Source organism: Macrobrachium nipponense, chromosome 48, assembly GCF_015104395.2.
Source record: "Macrobrachium nipponense isolate FS-2020 chromosome 48, ASM1510439v2, whole genome shotgun sequence".
NCBI lineage: Eukaryota > Metazoa > Arthropoda > Malacostraca > Decapoda > Palaemonidae > Macrobrachium > Macrobrachium nipponense.
This window is the reverse complement of record NC_087223.1, coordinates 8,559,678-8,565,485: the sequence shown is the minus strand read 5'-3', so window position 1 is coordinate 8,565,485 and position 5,808 is coordinate 8,559,678.

Here is a 5,808-nt window from a genome sequence, read left to right as displayed (position 1 = left end):
TGGTTCGAACACAGAATTCTTGAACACACAAGATCCAGTTCTCTTTCGGTGGCTCGAAAACGCGGAATTCTGGAACACAGATGATCCAGTTCTCTCTCGGTGGCTCGAACACGGAATCTTGGAACACAGATGCCTTGCTATTAGAACAGTGTTTCAAGCATCACCACCCTTTTCAGCCACACGAGAGAGGGCAGCTTGGCACAGAACCGTCCGTTTACTAACCTAGGTTTTAAGGCCACCATCTCTGTTCAGGCAGACCTTCGCATTTCAGAGTCGTTTTTTACATAGGAATTCTCACGGTTTACAACAATTATATGATTTGTTTTGAGCACTATATAGGCAAATGGTCACCAGCCATTCACTTTCCACTGTATATTGTTGGTATTGTTCATCGCGTAATAAACGCTATGAATTATTGTCAAAGGATGCGGTTAATTTATATTCCTTATCAGTAAAAAAAAAAAAATAGTGCAGCACGCACGAAAATATCTAACCAGCCAAGATGGCAACACCGGAGTCTAATGAAGGGGTGCGAGATATTTAAACTCTTGAGAGTTAAACCACCCGTCCCTCCCAGCAGCAGCCCCCACCTCAAATAAAAGAACTTTAAACGGAATTAAATGGCAACAACTCCCGCCCCCCTCCCCTATCTCTCCCGGTACCTTTAAACGTTGCCCGTGATTCGCTATAACGGGGTTCCGTTGCCGGAAACGTTTAAATGTCGTTCGCCGTGATTCATTGATTCAAGACCCTGTTTATGTTTTCTATGTTTCTTTGTTTGTTTTTGTCAGAGATTCTTTGTTTTTGTCGTAACTTTGTTAGAAACTGACGAGATATTAAGGATATTGTCACTTTATGCCAACTATGGTGAATTTGAACCATACGTATGCGTTTTATTATTATTTTTTTTATTATTATTATTATTATTATTGTCGTTGTTGTAAAGATGAACTATGGCTAAGGGAATATTAAAACATCACTTCTAGAGTTATTTCCTATTTGATGGAAAAAAATTAATAAAAAAAAAAAAAATAGTTTGGAAATGAAAAAGGTCTACGGGTATAACACTCCACTTTTCGTTAAACGAAAAAGGTCGAGAGAAAAAAAAAAGTAATAATAATAATAACTCATTTCCATTCTTTCTTCACCCATTTTCACTCTCTTTTCACTTTATAAGCTTTCACCCACTTTCACTAAGCTTTAACCCACTTTCACTAAGCTTTCACCCATTTCAACTAAGCTTTCACCCAGGCCACGGACGTATGAAGAAAGTTGGGGTGTAAATTCGCATATGAAAGGTTTGGGTCCACAGGAGGCTGGCTCAAAAGCATTTTTCAAAACTTCTTCCTCCTCCTCTTCTTCCTCCTCTTCTTCTTCTTCCTCGGACCTTTGTGACTGCTGCTTTTAATTTTATTTATTTGTTAATTCACATATCTACTTATTTTTCCGTTTATTTATACAATTATTTATTCGTTTACCCATATGTCTTTTTTTTCATTATCTCCCTCATTCTTTCACATATGACACAACAACAACAGCAATAATAATAATAATAAATAATAATAATAATAATAATAATAATAATGTCTGTCCATCCCTCCCTTACGATGCTATTTCTAACCCGTTTCATTTAACTTATCTTGGGATGAAGTTCTTACCTTGGCCAACAGTGACCTCATTAATCAAGTTTATACTGAAATTCACCTCATTTTGGATTGCCTACATTTCAACATCAAACTAGGCTTCGTGTACACTCCAGGGAGCGCCATTTTGGTGAGTGACTGGGTAACATGTCAGCTTTGAGGCCCACAGAGGAATATGAACGTGCATTCAACAACTTTGAAGATCTAGGTGATATGGTTGGAACTGACGTTCGGGTAACCAAACGGAGAGAGAGAGGAGAGAGAGAGAGAGAGAGAGAGAGAGAGAGAGAGAGAGAGAAAGCTGTTACAATAATTCAAGCTTACTTTGAAATGAGTTTCTTGAGAATTGTTCAACTTTATACCAATAACATAAACTGTTGGTTTTGATCGTCTACACAAGAAGAAATAGTTTGGAATTAGTCGAATAAAATAGCTAGAAGGATATTTTAACACCTGCGTGGTGGCTGCAAAAGAAAGAAAGAGAGAGAGAGAGAGAGAGAGAGAGAGAGAGAGAGAGAGAGAGAGAGAATTCCTCTAATGCTTGAACTTGATATCATGAAAACGAAATATTGAATGTAAAATAATCGACCTTTTAACTATAAGTCTTGTTTATTACGAAGAACTGTTCTCTACTGCTGCTGCTACAAAAAAAAAAATGTGAATTTAGAAGGCCAAGCAATGCTTTACCGTAATAAACAAGGCGTGATCCGGCCTCTAGCAAGATTTTCCATTCACGCATAAGTTATAAACATTATATTCCTAACTTTTAGCACAAATTAAAACATGCTAAAGTCTACAGTCTAATAGAGCGTTGTTTCACCAACGAAAATTAAAATGAATACGCTGTCTTTTATTAGAAATAATTTTTCTGTGCTGTATAACACGCACATTATTTATTTCTTACATTTTCATTCTAATAAATAAATCATAAATATTTTATCCTAAAATTCCTGTAACTTTAACTCAACGTGAAACACCTTTTTCACACCTTTCTAGGCTATTCCATAGACCTTTTCTAACAGCCTAACACGCCCCACCCCCCCCCCCCCCCCAGCAACAACAAGAAAGTAGTTTGTAGGCTTACTCCCCGAGTAAGCGAAAAATAAATAGATAAATAAATAAAAGGACGTTACCAAACCGATTATGTTATGAGGAACTTGTCACTGCTACAAAAAAAAAAAATATAATAATAATAATAATAAAAAAGACAGCCACTAATGTCAGTCAGGTACAGAATCATCATTGTGGAATACGACCCCCCCCCCCCCGCCTCTGCCCCCCTCAACAACTAACGCCCCCTCCGCCATGGGGGGACAACGTCCTAGATGGCATTGTCTCCCGTCTCACGTTTCGACAAATTCATTTCGTGAGAGGCTTTCCATTACGGACCATTAAAGTCTTCCCTCCGTTATGCGTCGCTTTGCCAAACAGGCAGATGACACTGAGAGAAGAAGGCAGGTGCTGGCTTATCTTTCTTTTCTTTTCTATGACACGAAATTGTCCTTTCCCTTTCGCAGACATGGTTCTGAATAAGTCTCAAGATTTGGTGAGTTTTTTTTTCGTTTTGGTAATGTTTATGTCTATGTAAGGGCGTGTCTCATCCCTCAAGGCTCTGTGATAAAAAGAAAAATTCACATTCAAAAGTGCCCATTAGACTTGGCAAGAATAATACAGGTTGTCCATAAAGTCCCAGTACCATTACAAGTATTTATTGCTCAGAATGGCACTGGGACTTTATGGACACCCTGTAGAATTGAATTTATAGATTTTCCCAGAAATGTTAGTGGCATTCCAACGTGAAATTCCTTTATATATATATATATATATAATATATTATATATATATATATATATATAGCGCTATATATATATATATTATATATATATATATCTATATATCTATATATATATATATATATATATATATATATCTATATATATACATATACATCAAAGAAGGTGCGTTCAGGAAGAAGAAAAGAGTGGCAAGCCATATTTCCTGTTGAACGGTTCTTCAAGGTCTATTCTCCTCATGAACGTAGCCACTTAAGAAGATAGACGATCGCTTTTAATGTCCTTTTAGTCGTATAATGTTTCACGTTTGATTTACGGCAACGAAAGGAACTGAAAGAATAAAGAATGGGAAGGGTTTACCAATATAAAAAAAAAAGAAAAGGAAAATGAGTAACAGGAATAGAGGAATAACTAAGAAGGAAGAGAGAGAAATAGTGTTATATAAATACAAAAAAATCTCTCTACTATTGAAGAGAGAAGAATATTTATTTCCATTTAGAATTAATATATTTTTTATTTATTATAAATATCTCTATTAGATGCAGATGCAGTCACGTCCTCGTTGTGTGAAACATTGCAATGTAGAATCATTTGAATTCCTATGTTTTTTTTTATTTTAATCCAACATTTTGGCTTCTAGACAATTCTCTCTCTCTCTCTCTCTCTCTCTCTCTCTCTCATCTCTCTACTCTCTCCTCTCTATCTATCTAGCAATCTAAATGTTTACTGCTATTGAACTAACATATATATATATATATATATCTATATATATATATATATATTTATATATATATATATATATATATATATATATATATATATATAATTACACACATCAACTAATTTCAAACTATTTCAAACAATTTTTTTCTGAAATTGCAGCGGCGTCACATGCAATATTCAGTGCAATATGTTGCAGGCACAAAATTCAATTTCAATTAACCTTTTTCCCCCAATCGCGTTCAGGCGCTTGCATGAGCAGCTGCTGCTGGTGCATGCTGGGAGTTATGACGTCATAAACAGAAAAGAGCCTTTCATTAATCCATCAGTAGCCTCAGGGGAGAGTTGAAAATTTGCTGGGGTTTTGTTGAATGTCAAATGATTCGTTCGTTTAGTCTCTCCTTTGGAAGCGGAGTCGTTTTATTCGTGAGTTCTTTCCTGCACTTTGGCTTTCACGAGTCTCCACTTGTCTCCAGCCTCCCTTTGAAAGAGTTTGCTCATACAGGAAGGTAACTGTCTATGCTTTGGTGTAATTCGGAAATGATAGAGAGCTAATCATAATCGATCCTTTTCTTCTTGTTGAAATAGAACTGGGATGTCTTTAGCTGTCGTTAGGAAGATGCAGTAGCTTTGACCCAGGTCTTATATACCCTTTCTTAGGTAAGACTAGACCACGCCCCAAGGCCTGACATGCCCTTAACTGACCACGCCCCGAGGTCTTACGTACCTTCAGCTCCTAGCTAGAAAGCAGTCTTACAAACACTTTCTTACCTAAGGCCAAAGGTCTTCCGTACCCTTAACTGACCACGCCCCTAGGTCTGACATGCCCTTAACTGACCAAGCCCCAAGGTCTGACATGCCCTTAACTGACCACGCCCCAAGGTCTTGCGTACCTTCATCTCCTAGCTAGAAAGCGGTCTTACATACCCTTTCTTACCTAAGGCCAAAGGTCTTACGTACCCTTAACTGGCCACGCCCCTAGGTCTGACATGCCCTTAAATGACCACGCCCCAAGGTCTGACATGCCCTTAACTGACCAAGCCCCAAGGTCTGACATACCCTTAAATGACCATGCCCCAAGGCCTGACATGCCCTTAAATTACCACGCCCCAAGGTCTGACATGCCCTTAACTGACCACGCCCAAGGTCTTACGTACATACCTTCAACTTCTAGCTAGAAAGAGGTCTTACATACCCTTGACTGCCCATTAAGCAAGGTCTTACATAAACGCAACTGTCTAGTCACTGATGTCTTTCATTCCACTGATTATTAGTAGCCACTGATATGAATTATGGGTTATTTGGGCCAATTGTTTCCAATGTGACACTGTGAAACTGTCTCCCTGTCAGTTCTGAATGCCAGGAGTGTAACTGTCAAACTGTCTCCCCTCAGACGATGATAGTGTTGAAATGTTATGAAAAAAGGAGGTTAAACCTGTCACATCAAACCATTTTGAAAGTTGACGAAAATACTTCTTTTCTTATATCACTCTCATTTGGTTCATGAAAGAAAGAGACATTCTATGCTAATTAGCACTGAATTCATATACCTTCGAATACGAGACAGAGACCATGAAATTTACTCCTCACTTCATTAAGAGCAAGCAACAGCAAGCAATTCACATGTGGCACGCACTTTACGACTTCATTAT